Here is a 14684-nt window from a genome sequence, read left to right on the forward strand (position 1 = left end):
GGTGGTCAGCCACACAGCACTCTGGCTAGTCAACGTCAGCTACTCCAACCGGTTCGCGCAGCAGACTTGGGCCCAGGGAACACAGCTAGGCCACCCTACTGGGACTATCTTCACTGGGGATCCGGCAAGATATCACTCCTCCCTGCTGCTCCTCTAGGCCGGCGCAAGGGTCCCACCACCAAAGCGCTTCCAAGGCGGGCCACTCACACCTCCTGCGATCTTATAGTGCTGCCTGGTCACTCCGCCTGCAACAGCCACGCCGTCCCCTCGCGGGCTCACCAAGCTGCCGCCAGTACCAAGTCGCCCGGGGGCCCCACCGCTCAGTTCCAGGGGTCGTGTACTGCCACCGTATAAGCTATGGACCGCCTAAATAATGTCCGGAAAGTCCAGCAACAACCACGGGACACCGTGTGGTTCCACAGAATCGGGGAGGGCAGAGGGGCTCCAGCAATCCGAGTCTCGGGGTCTTCGAGCTCGACTCCGACTGCTTGCCTTCAATTTGCCCATGGGAGACTCCCCCTCCAAGCGTGTAGGGCAATGCGGAATGTGCGGGTTCAACCCGATCCCCTCTGGTGCCCCAGTGACTGCTCCAGGGCTCCGCCGCTTTCCTCCGCCTTATCGGGTTGATGCCCCGATGGGCTGCCGCACGTCAGGTCACGCACGCCGGCTAGCTTCAAAATCCAGGCTTGGGATTAGCGGCCTAGTGTGACGGCTCCTGCACTCATGCTGCCGACAACCCTGAGTGCCGTAGCGTCTCCGTTGTTGCTCGCACCAGGCATCAGAGGACTCCAGGCGAGGATATGCACCACTTTGTCCCCTCAGGCTCCGTGTGGACAGGATATTAATAGGATTATTCTGGCGATGGCGTGGAGCTCCGGGATCAAGCGTCCGCCATCGGTGCTGGCAAGTTCCGCCCCCAGACAATGTTATTTCTTGTGTAGTTTTTGTTTTGTCATATGGCTGTTAGGGTCATTGTCGACATTGCTAAGTTAGCATGAGCTCTGCTGCCAGGATGCTGTTTTTGGGCACTTTACTACATGACTTTATTCTGCAAAACTCTGTTTGTGCCTTTCACATGGAAATCGTTTGCTTTCTGCTTTCTCTACCTGTTCCTGGAGTTTAGTCAGAACACGATGTGCAAGGGCGATAAACAATGTCCCTTGTTATTCTGTCCTGGTCAGGCCCTAGAGCCTAGACAAAACATGCTAACACAGCTGCTACTGCTGGAAACTCTTGCTTTGATATTATGGGGTTGCATGTTGTTCTAACACACACACAGAGGGACCTTTCCAGGGAGAAGAGCTATGCTGTTCCTATGATGTAGAAATACCATCTAGGCACTAAGGTATGGGGTCTGTTGACAAAGCCCAGAGATCTTTTTTTTATATAATAAAACGTGTTCTTACCAAATGTAGGATGGTTAGACCTTATAGTCCTTTATCTACTGTCTGTATATAATGACATTCCCCTTTATTATCTATGGAATTGTAACAATGCTAATTGTTTTATTTTTATGTGTTTTGCTGCTACTAGTGGCTCGTATACTGCATTATAGTGCACTATAGTTAAAATAAACATTTTGAACTATGACAGTGACTCTGTCAATTATTATTGTGGACAGGTATGAGTGAGTAAGCGAAAGGGTATGTCTTGCTATTGTGATTCCTGAGAGAGTTAGGAGTGTTGTGATCTGGGTTGTCGAATCATTTGTATCTTCGTGATTATGTAGGAGAACAAATGAGACATTATAGCTAGCCCCTTTGGGGATTTTAAGTACTGAGGCCGTAGGAATGCTCAGCCCCTACCCACTGAGGTGCTGTTTTCCTGCGCAAAGTTCTGTGTATGTGCAGAATCCATGCACCAGTTTGGGGTATTTTAATAGTTAATTAGGCATAGAGTTAGTTAGTAGATAAGGTAGGTTTACTGTAGTTAGGTTTTAGATTTTAAATGTATTTATAGATAAGTGAAGGTTTTTAGTGGGTGGGGGGGTTGATGTTTAGCACAGGTAAAAAAAATAAAACAAATTCCAAAAATATATATATTCCATTAGGTTTACATGTGTAAGTAGTTTATGTTTAGGTGTAGTTGATGTTAGTAGTGTGCCAATGTATGTGTTTAAAGCGAATGTGGTTTGATGTTTAACTTGTAATTTGTGTTAAATGTTTCGTATAATTTAGAATAAGTTAAGTTAGTGTAAGTTAGTGTTAGTTAGTGTAGCATAGGTAGGTTATGGTAGTTTAGACTTAGTTTAGATTGTGTAAGTTAGAGTAGGATAGTTAGGTTAAGGTACTTTAGGCTAAGTTTAAATTGTGCAAGTTAGTGTAGGATAGGTAGCTTTATTTTGCTATGATGACTTTCTTTATATAAACAATATTGTCTACTTTCACGACATCGCAATCATTTCAAACTTACGAGTTGTCATCACTGATTAGGTTTATTTGAGTATGTGATGGTGCTATTCCCTGCAGTCTTTGTAGACATGTGATACTTTTTGAGAGGCCTATGGATAAAAGTTAGTCTACCTCACAATTGAGTCCCTTAAGGACACTTCACCATTCTTTAGGCACTATGAGAGTTCCTCTTTGTGTGAATAGATGCACAGCCCAACACAGATAGTCACCTACTGTAGCACTGTGTGAGTATGTAAGAAATGCTGCATGTATAGTAGAGATGGTTCTATCAATCAAGATTACTCATTCCTGGCTGTGCTGGGACACACACTGGTGCCTGCTACTAACACACTCAACATTGCACCATTGTTCTGCTAGGTCATTGTTGTTAGCTGGTAAAAAAATCATGAATGTGGCCCCCAGGGCCTTGATGACCTCAATCATCCTTGGCATTGAGCACTTGCTTAGTGTAGCACTTCATGCATGTGGCTTTGTGCAACTGCTTGTAAAGTTTGAAAACCATGAGTCTCACATTTCCTCTTGCTCTGGGGAGGTGTAGCTTTGTTTCTAGGTCTGTGCTCTGGCTCATAATTAGGGATATGTGTGTAGATTGTCCAATTGATTTCATGTGTTGCTACACTCACACTCAATGCATATGAGGGCTCTCCGGGTCAGAGAAACACATTTACTTTACATATCCCAGTGTTCCTTTCATCACCAATTATCAGTTGGCACAGGACCTCAAAACGTATTAGTTGCATTTCATTTATACTAACATGCAAGGTCTTGGACTGATCTTCTACATCCTTGAGTGGTGTAGGTATGATGCTTATTCAGAAGGAGTCTGGGCATGAGTATTTGCATATTATTGGTGCTTGCATAATGAAGTACTTTATAATCTCTTCAGCGTAAGCATTAGGGTTATCATATACGCTTGATCACTTTGTCATGGTCATTGAGCGAGATATAGGTAGATGTGAGAAACAGTAATAGTGGCTCACAGGGCCTGTTTAAATTGGGTAGTCAAGTGTGTGATTAGCTAGGCCTTCTCTCTGTGTGCCAGTCAAGTTACTGAAGGTTATTGTCACACAATGATGTTCAATTGGTAAACAAGACATTCCACATGATGCTATGGAAGTGGATGCACATGATATGTGAATGTATACAAAAAGAGAAGACCATAGTGAATTTAGCACAATCTCCTTGAGGAGGTAATAAGTGGGTTTTGTATACACACATCCACCAGGGTCTAGTTACTCTATTCTGCAACAGACATATAACACAATGGTTCGTAGGAGTGCATTTATTAACAAGTACGTTTGTTAGTGATGAAGTCGAAATTTTATTTTATTTGTAGGGGTGCATTATAATTAGGCTATCCTCTTTTAGGTTTAAACCTGTAATAACTAATAAAACACCACAGAGAGGGAAATAGCTTTAACCAGTGTAAACATGTAAACACTGAAAAAACAGCTACACAACCACAAACTAAATGCTGTTCAAATAAAGAAAACGGAGGTGAAGACTAATTTGTATTCCTTTCTGAAAGGGCCAATACAATGTAACTTTGTTACACAAAGTAGCAACAAGAAATACTGGGCTAATGTTATTCTGCTTAAGTTTTGTTGTTTAGGGATGTTACTAAAATATTGTTTCCTTTTCCCTTTGCTTTTTTCAGTTTAGTGGTCTTTGGTCTAAAGTTGCAGGGTTTAGAAGCCTGGTTTAACTCTTACTCAATCCATACTAATAATATAAAGAGAGAGCCCAAACCTTTGAGGCGGGTAATCTCAGGAACCACAGCACCAATCACAACACCCAATACAGCGTTGGAAAGGGCAATTGCAGCAGAAGGACATAGGCTATACAGACACCCACCATATACATTTAAAAGGTAAAAGAACCGTGCCAGCAAAGTAGTCCCTTGTGGGCGTGTCTGCATTGTGCTGTGGGCGTGTGCTGGGGGCGTGTGCTGGGGGAGTGATAAACACTGGGGGCGTGTGGTACGTTCCACCCTTCATGCCATGTCTCATATTGTGTGCTAATCCCACCCTGCTCCCTTTAAATATCCCTGCACCCCATGATCATAACCCACCCTTACTCCTTAAAATACCCCAACACCCTTAAACACTAACCCATCTTAACCCTATAAATATACCCTGTACCCCAAAACCCAAACCTATCCCTAAACCCTAAAAATACCCCTATACCCCAAAACCCAAACCTAGCCCTAAACCCTATAAATACCCCTGTACCTCAAAACCCAAACCTACCCCTGAACCCTAAAAATACCCCTGTACCCTAAAACCCAAACCTAACCCTGAACCCTAAAAATACCACTGTACCCCAAAACCCAAACCTACAGCTGAACCCTAAAATACCCCTATACCCCAAAAAACAAACCTAGCCCAGAACCCTTAAAATACCCCTGTACCCCAAAACCCAAACCTACCCCTGAACGCTAAAAATACCCCTGTACCCCAAAACCCAAACCTAGCCCTGAACTTTAAAAATACCCCTGTACCCCAAAACCCAAACCTACCCCTGAACCCTAAAATATCTCTGTACCCCAAAACCCAAACCGAGTCCTGAACCCTAAAAATACCCCTGTACCCCAAAACCCAAACCTAGCCCTGAACCCTTAAAATACCCCTGTACCCCAAAACCCAAACCTACCCCTGAACCCTAAAAATATCCCTATACCCCAAAACCCAAAACTATATCTGAACCCTTAAAATACCGCTGTACCCGAAACCCAAACCTAGCTCTGAACCCTAAAAATACCCCTGTACCCCAAAACCCAAACCTAGCCCTGAACCCTAAAAATACCCCTGTACCCCAAAATCCAAACCTAGCCCTGAACCCTTAAAATACCCCTGTACCCCAAAACCCAAACCTACCCCTGAACCCTAAAAATACCCCTATACCCCAAAACCCAAAACTATATCTGAACCCTTAAAGTACCCCTGTACCCCAAAACCCAAACCTAGCCCTGAACCCTAAAAATACCCCTGTACCCCAAAACCCAAACCTAGCCCTGAACCCCAAAAAATAGCCCTGAACCCCAAAACCCAAACCTAGCCCTGAACCCTAAAAATACCCCTGTACCCCAAAACCCAAACCTAGCCCTGAACCCTAAAAATACCCCTGTACCCCAAAACCCAAACCTAGCCCTGAACTCTTAAAATACCCCTGTACCCCAAAACCCAAACCTACCCCTGAACCCTAAAAATACCCCTATACCCCAAAACACAAAACTATATCTGAACCCTTAAAATACCCCTGTACCCCAAAACCCAAACCTAGCCCTGAACCTAAAAATACCCCTGTACCCCAAAACCCAAACCTAGCCCTGAACCCTTAAAATATCCCTGTACCCCAAAACCCAAACCTACCCTTGAACCCTAAAAATACCCCTATACCCCAAAACCCAAACCTAGCCCTGAACCCTAAAAATACCCCTGTACCCCAAAACCCATACCTATCCCTAAACCCTAAAACTACCCCTGTACCCCATAACCCAAAACTATATCTGAAACCTTAAAATACCCAAACAACCCAAAACATATACCTCAGTACCCCAAAACATATACCCCTATACCCATACTTACCTTATCCAAACATTTAAAAAAACATGCTTTTACCATTCATGCATTTACAACAAATTTCGTTGTAAATGTATGCCTAGTAAAAGCATATAAAATGTAATGCTATACGTTATAATGACATTGCGGAGTCAGCGTACTTTCGTAATGAAAGTATGCGGAGTGATGGTATGCGGAAAGAAAGTTGCGGAATAATCGGTGTTTACCCTCCCCCGGTAAGTACATTGGTGGCACGGCGGCCCACATCTCCAGCAACATACTCATATTTTTTCACACCCCATTTGAAAAATGCATAGGTCTCTCTCATTGATGGCCAGAACCAACATACACTTTTAGACACACCTCCCGCCACAAGTTCTAGAATTGTGAACTTTAGAGCTGGGGAGCTACGTTCGAATCTCGGCATCAGCTCAACATCCTGTGATTCCAGGCAAATCGCTTTGTCTCCCCGTGCCTACCACAAATGAATGTGTTCTTCTGTGATGTAAATTGTGCTTATGCCATGTTGTCGAGTTTGCGCTATATAATATTGCAAGGAAAAATAAAGTAGGGAAACTCGAGTTCACACACTACTGAACGCGCACTCTTAAGTGCATAAGCAGTGCACTGTGAATCGGAGCATTTCACAGGCCTGTCACAGATAAGAAATGCTATCAAAACGAAATCCTACAAAACAATATACTACTAGCCGGCAGCAATTCATACCCGGACAACGTTGGCACGGGCTGTCATCAACAATGAAATCATAAACCAAGGACTTATAGAAATTGAAGACTCACTGTATCTATTAAGCGAGAAGTCCTTACAAGAATTCAGCCTGCCGCCAGCGGTCCGAACTAACCTAACTGGATACCACAATATCGGTACCGCACACAATATTCCAGAGCTAAATAACTACCTTGCTCAACACTTGCCTAACTTAGTTCCCGATCAACAACTCGCCTACAAAACCATAGTTGATAGTGTTGAAAAGAAGCAAGGCAAACTATTGTTCATAGACGCCCCCGGTGGCACAGGAAAGACTTACCTAATCAACCTCATACTTGCCAAAGTTCGATCTTCTGGGAATTTGGCTCTAGCTGTTGCTTCATCTGGAATAGCTGCCACTTTGCTAACAGCTGGGAAAACAGCACATTCTACCTTTGAACTGCCTCTAACAGTTTCCCTTGAAAAGGATTCAATATGCTCTATTCGGAAAAACGGACCTTTGGGGACACTGCTTCAAAATGTGTCTCTTATCATGTGGGACGAATGTACAATGACACACCGCTCACATATTGAGGCAGTTGACAGAACTCTCAAAGACATTAGAAATTCATTCAACATAATTGGAGGTGTTACTTTTGTGTTTGCTGGTGACTTCCGACAAATTCTTCCTGTGGTGCCTACAGGAACGCGGGCTGATATACTAAAAGCATGCTTAAAAGCATCACACCTATGGAACTCTGTACAATCTATTACCTTGCGCACTAACATGAGGACACATTTAGGAGGTGGAGATACACAATTTGCAGATCTTCTAATAGAAGTGGCCAACAGAGACATACCTGACACAAATGGCTTTATCAACATACAAAACTTAGGTAAGCGTCTCTGTACCCTACATGAACTCATACAACATGTTTACCCAGACATCAAGCATCTTCTCAGCAAAGATTACACATGGATTTGCGAAAGGTCTATAGTTGCCGCCCGAAACTCTGCAGTGCATCATATTAATGAACACATACTACAACTATTCCCAGGTGAAACTACAATATATAATTCCATTGATACAGTATTAGATACACAAGACGCTGTGCATTATCCCCAAGAATTCCTCCACTCACTTAACCCTTCAGGGCTTCCCACTCATACATTAAAAATGAAAGTAGGTGTTCCTATCATGTTATTACAAAACCTACATCCACCAAATCATGCAATGGGACGCGCCTACAAGTTAAATCTCTTTTACCTTATGTAATAGAGACTACTATTCTCACTGGCCCTGCTGCGGACAGTTAGCCCATATTCCCTGGATACCCATGATCCCTACTGATCTACCATTTCAATTCAAACGCTTACAATTCCCTATTAACATTGCTTTTGCATCCACCATTAACAAATCACAAGGTCAGACATACAAAGTCATTGGGATAGACTTACGAGAGGACTGCTTCACTCATGGACAGTTATATGTCGCGCTATCGAGGTCGGGGAATTCCGACAACCAATTTATTCTACTTCCTGATTCTCATGAAACACGAAATGTGGTGTACCATGAAGTTTTGAAGTAAATTTGATTTTCAATACTAAAACCATTGCTGCCTAGCCTTTTTTTATCCGGACAACGTCGGGACGGGCCGCTAGTTGTTATATAAACTGCAGAGAATCAGAAAGTATCAAAATCATATTTAAAATTTTGGCTAGGTTTGATTCTTTCACTGATAGGTAAAATGGCTGGTTTCACAAGAACGTAGCCTAATATGTATCATCACATGTACCCACAGACAGTGAATTGGTGAAACACTTTGAAACATCAGCCACGTTTTCTAGTGATTAAGTATTGATAGTAGGTGAATTGCCCAACACCCCAGGCTTTAAACCCTCACTTCAAGGTGTAGTGATAGGTATATGTGAAAAGAATGCTTTCATCATGCATCTGGAATAGTGGTGAAAACATGACATCAGACATTTGGAAAATATGGAATGCAGTGCCACTTGGAATGTAGTTGCAAAACTTTCTTTCCAAGTTTAACAAAGATTGGAGAGATATTGTTTGTATTTGCAGTGCTCCAGCTATGTGTTTGAAAAAGTTGTGTGATGACCTGTAAAAATTGATACCTGAGTTGACGTGCCTCCCTGTAAGAGATCCTTGCCACTTGATAGATGGTATGCTGAAAGCATCTGTACAAACTTCAGAATTAATGAAAAATGCTATTGACTTTGTAGTCCATTCTGGTGCACTGGTTGTTATGCGCGGGAACTAAAACATTTTGTGTGGCATCAAAGAAAATGTCATCCCAACTGTGTCATTTAGCGGGTGGTTCTCAGTCCTAGAGGCCATGAATGCTATATTATCGATGTGGCGACCATTTACAGAATTTTTGCTTAGTGATGATGCCAAAGGAAACAAATGTGAGGGTCTTTGGTCACATATTGCTAGTGGTCACTGGTCACTCATGATATACATTCCGCTTCAAGTCCTGATTTATAAAGGTGACCCTGGACTGTGACAGCACATCACGCATGGATCAGACAAACATGACAGAGCTGGAGAGGGCTGTACAAAATGTAGCTGGGCAATATAGCTTAAGTTTGTGTGACACATGAACTAATATGTGAGAGATTCCTTTGCTTTCTGTTGCACACAGCGCAGTGCAGTGCAGGAAAACATTTTGCTGTGCTGCACTGCCTGACATTTTTAACTATATTATCCCTTGTTGCCACTTACCCTATAGGTCTTCCTGCTCCTTGAACCCAGCACTGTCATGTCCGACAACTCCTGCCACCAACTTTGCTGGTATAACTAATGCTGCCTTCTCCTCCAAGGGGTCCAGCAACTCCTGGCCCTCCTGGCTAGGTTCTCGGCCAGTTTCTCCTTGGTCCTGGGCTTATAATCATTCCAATGCTTCTTGTACCCTAGTTTTTATCCTTTTAGCTTGCCCTACACTATTTATCCTCTTCACAATGAACTGCCAGATGGCGTCTTTCTTCTCTAAAGGCAATTGTGAGCTTACAAAGAGATTTTGTTCATTCTTTGTCACCTCTGTTATAAAAGTTTGATTCTCATCCTTACTGAAATCACTCTTTCTCTTTCTCTGTGGTTCTGTTTGTACATCCTGGTTGGTGTTGGGGTTGTCCCATTTCTTCATTTAAGATGTGCAGGATTTTGTTTCCCCCAATGTGTTGCTTTTGGAGGGGGTTTTGATGCATGAGGCACTCCAATGTGATGGAAAAATGCGTCACTTTTCTCTCTAGCATCCATCCCACGAATGCGTCAAGATTTTTGGCACACCTTAGGACTTTATGACATGGTGCGCGATACCATAAATACTCCGCATCCATGTCGCTTTCAACTGTTGTACTGCAGTCCAAGTTTTTCTGGCATATTGCTGCCTTGCGGCAATGATGCGTCAGTTCTCATAAATGAGCCCCTAAGTGCATCACCATGACGAGAAGAGAAAATGGGCGCCAGAATTTTCAGAAGCATTCTAGCCATGCCCCCAAGGCCAAGTGGCAACATCAATTGAGGCAAGTGTAGACTAAACAAAGTTGATCATCATTAAATTCATCGTCCTAGGGCTCTTCAGAGTCATGATTTAGCATCAGTGAAAAAGATGGATGGGCAATGGTGATGGCGACCGCAGAAAGACATGCACATGTAGGATTGGCGGCTTGCAAAAAAGAACACAAGTCCAAGAGAGATCGCCACCTGAAACAACCAAACTCATTTGGCTGATGCCCCTAGATCACATTAAAGATGAATGGCTGCCCTACAACTTTCTTTATAGATAGTGGTGCATCGATCAATATCATTCCGGCTTGAAAATAAAACAAGCTGTCTCCAGTACCACGTCTAATGCTATCAGATAAAAAGGTGTTCACAAGGGTTGCTTCAACACCATTGCAAAGTCAGGAGTCATTTGTAGCAACCATGAGGCATAAGAAAACAACAGTACAAACACCAATTTATTTTCTCCAAGGTACTTCATCGAGTGCATGTCTACTCAGTTTCAGCACTGCTGCTGACATAGGACTGATATCCATCAACTACAACTTCAATGCACATTCTGAAATAGTAAGTCAATTCCCGTCGCTATTTCATGGACCTGGGAAACTCAAGACAATGATGGTGCAACTTCAAATTAATGAGGACATTCGTCCTGCTGCTCTGCGATACCGTTGTATTGCTTTTCATTTTCAGGAGGCTATTGAGAAAGAACTAGAAACATTAATAAAGCATTATCTCATCAGGCTCTTTACTGGTCCACTGCATGGGTTTTGCCCATAGTGGTAGGGCCAAAAAAGGACAGTGGAGGTGCAGTGCCCATTTGTGTTGATATGTGCCAGGCCAACAAAGCAATTCGGCAGCACATATACTAAAATTGGAACGGTACAGAGAAGATTAGCATGGCCCCTGCGCAAGGATGACACACAAATGTGTGAAGTGTTCCATATTTTTTTAAGGCCCCTGGCCCTGACGGGGTCCCCAGAGACCTATATAAGGCATATTCATCTTTGTGGGGCCCAGTCTTGACTAGGGTCTTTAATGCAGCAGTCCTGGAGGGCACACCGCCCACTTGGGGTGAATCTGTAATTATTCTGATATATAAAAAGGGGGATAGGTTGGATGCCAAAAATTACCGCCCTATCTCCCTTTTAGATTCATCACTTAAAACTATGAACCGGGTACTGCTGGCCAGATTAGAAGAGTGGGCCGAGGGCAGTGGTATCCTTGCACAGTGCCAATTCGGATTCCGTAAGGGCCTGGGTACCGTGGAACAATGTATTAATCTAGACCTCCTCATTGGGAAGTATACCCGCGCTAAGAAGGCTCACTTTTTCTCTGGTTTCGCTGACCTGAGCAGCGTGTTTGACCTCGTTGATCACGTGCTGCTGTGGTCAACCTTATTAGATCAAGTGCCCCAGTAGAGATTGTTTATTTCCTGGCTAGATTGTACTCTAAACTCTCTGCACGTATATCAGATATGGTCATGGGGGGATTGTACTGATTGTATCAATGTTAAGTTAGGTATAGGACAAGGTTGTGTCCTTGCGCCCCTCCTTTTCTCCCTTTTTATCAATTCAATAGACTCTGAGCTCAAGCAACTCAATTCTGATGTCCCGTTAGTTGATGGACAGGATGTTCCCATCTTACTTTATGCTGATGACTCTGTTCTCCTATCAAGAACTCTTAGAGGCTTACAGAAATGGATAAATTTGCGGGTTTTATCAAGGAAAAAAAACTAAAAATCAATAATTCCAAAACTTTCATTATGCCATGTGGAAAGAAAATGAGGAAGCTGAAATCTTTCCATATAGAGGGACAAAAAATAAAAGTTGTAAATAAATTCTGTTACTTGGGCATAACTTTTAGTAGCAACGGTTTGTGGTCTGAGGAGATATCTAATGTAATAGCCAAGGTGTCCAAAAGTGCCCACAGCGTATATAAATTTGCAAATAAACTTGCCGACCGGTGCATATATGACATGCTACACATTTATCGTTGTAGATGTGTTGCTATTGCGCTTTACAGATCTGGTGTCTGGGGGAATTGCCGCCATAAAGATTTATAAATAGAAGAAAACAGCTTCCTAAAAAGATTTTTATGCCTGCCTAAGTCTGCTTCCACAATAATAACTCACCAGGAACTGGGTCTAGAGTTTTTATCAGATCTAATCTGTTTAAGACCACTGTTGGTATGGAGAGCAATATGGTATAAAAAGGAAACTAGCTTTATGAGGAGTATCATTACTGATTGTCTCTCTCCACCTAGATAAATGCACACTGATCCCATGGATTGATTATGTTGGGACAACTGCAAGGGATTTATTCAATCTCAATCTCCTGGAGGATCATGAGAGTTTCTACGATATTTCCAAGAAAGAGCTCAAGCGCTCCTATCTACATAAGAAAGCCCAAGTGCGCAGAGATACCACAATGTTGTTAACTATCCCTCAGTATTATTACTCCAATCGAGATTCATCTGGCTTTTCAAAATACCTAAAGGTTGTCACCAGAACATCCCATCGTTTTGTCCTTACTAGATTAAGACTTGGAAATGCCCACTACTTGGTGGCATTCCCTGAAATGAAAAATTATCCCTCCATACCATGTCCTTGTGATGGGGTCACCAAACAGAGTACTGTACATTTCTTATTGTTGTGTGACCTTTATAAACATCTTCGTGTTGTTTATTTAAAACCCTTATTCATAAAACGGACAGTTACTATGGTTAACTCGGCTATGAGATTGTTATTCTCCTTAGATGACCCTGACATTTGTTTTTATACAGCTATGTTTTTCTTGAAATCCGTGGCCGCAAGAAAAAGCATGATATTTTAATTACTCTGTTTTATTGCATTTTTGAGCTGCACCTAATCTGTAAATGTTCTAGCTTTTAATGTACTTTTCTGTGTATGTATATGTATATGCTTTTATGATTTTTTTAAAATAATCGAATAAAGCTTTTGAAACGAAACGAAACGACATCCAGGTCCACACATAGAGGGCGTGCTTACACAGCTGAATGGTGCTAAAGTTTACTCCCATCTTGATTTGAACAAAGTATAGCATCAGCTCAAGCTGGAAGAGAACTGCAGGTACATTCCTATTTTTCCAACACATGTTGGTTTGTTCAGATGCAAAAGACTTAGCTTTGGTGTGTCATTGGCTGCAAAATTCTTTCAGGAGGTCATTCACTGAATAATTCAACCTGTCACATATGCTTTTAACTAAAGTGAGCAGCGTAAATATGGGACAGCGCCAAAGTTAAGACCGGGGAAAACCTGGTCTTAAACAGGCGCAATGAGGAGAAATGTTTAATTTCTCCTCGTTTTTGCTGTTTCCATGTGTGATGCGTTGTGCAGCAGACATAGAAACAGCAAAAGGCCTTTGATTGTTTATGTGCAGGAAAGTGTCCCTTTCTGCAGTCAAAACAATGACGTTTTGCAACTTCTATGTGTGCTGCGTTAAGCAGCACACATAGAAATTTCACAGCACCTTTTAAAGATTGTTTATGTGCAGGAAGGGACACCTTCCTGTACATATACAATCTTCCCCCAACTCAGACACCCTTGCAATATGGTGCAAGGGTGTCTGCGTTGGCGCCAGGCTACTTAAATTTGAGCCAGTGCAGGAGAAAACGCAGGGCTACACCATATTGTTGTAAATATGGTACTGCACTGCGTTTCAGAAGTGGCAGAGCGTGGCTTTAAGCCATGGAGGCTAACACCACGCTCCACCACTTCTCTAGTAAATATGCCCCATGGTGTCATGTGGTCATGTGCAGCAGGACCTTTGTGGTCCTAGCTGGACTCCTTACAAAGATATGTAATCAGTTGGGCAGTATCTGGGTGTGTCTAGGTGTGGTGAATAAAGTTTATGACATAGTGCATTCAGCTAATGGTTGCATGCCGCAGAATAATGACATGTATTACAGAGCTCTGTGTGTGGCATGGTTGTTTGCGTGTTCCAGAGCTGGGGTGGACGCACCGGCTAGCATGATCGTTTTATGGAAAACAGATACCTGCAAGATGTGTACTTATTCTGAAGTTGGTAGAAAGGTGGCTCTTTGTGACTGATTTGATAGGTATTAGGCCCTGTCTGTTAACATCTCCTGCACAGAAAGAAGAAACCTCAAAAGGTCAAGGGACTGATCTAGTCTGTGGTGGGTGGCCTGTCGGCTCACCGAATTGGAGCAGCCATTGACCTCCACCCGTCTAATGCAGGATGGCCCACCTTACTTAGACATGTCTGTCTGCCTGGCAGGAAACTGTATGCTTACAGTGGATTTTCTTTAGCGGAAGCTGCTCTGCCTTCAGAGCTGAATGAAGCAGGCATCAGGTTGATATTTTTGGTTTCTCTCAAAATTTGCAAAGCAAGAGTTTGTTTCAGAAAAACAAAAACAATCAGTGATCCTAAAATGCAGAAACCTTTCTCTCTGCTTTTAAAGGCCAATTGTTTGCTGTGATGGCCTTGCTTTAAATAG

The 14684-nt window shown here is 42.8% G+C and overlaps 1 non-coding gene across 1 annotated transcript; it reads left to right on the top strand.

Moving 5' to 3' along the window:
• The first annotated feature begins 11053 nt into the window (after nt 1-11053).
• Nucleotides 11054-11156, top strand: LOC147683698 (U6 spliceosomal RNA). The gene has a single exon (XR_015302139.1). It is a non-coding gene; the product is annotated as a U6 spliceosomal RNA (small nuclear RNA).
• Nucleotides 11157-14684: the final 3528 nt, after the last annotated feature.

The sequence above is a fragment of the Lissotriton vulgaris genome, chromosome 11 (assembly GCF_964263255.1).
Source record: "Lissotriton vulgaris chromosome 11, aLisVul1.2, whole genome shotgun sequence".
Taxonomy (NCBI): domain Eukaryota; kingdom Metazoa; phylum Chordata; class Amphibia; order Caudata; family Salamandridae; genus Lissotriton; species Lissotriton vulgaris.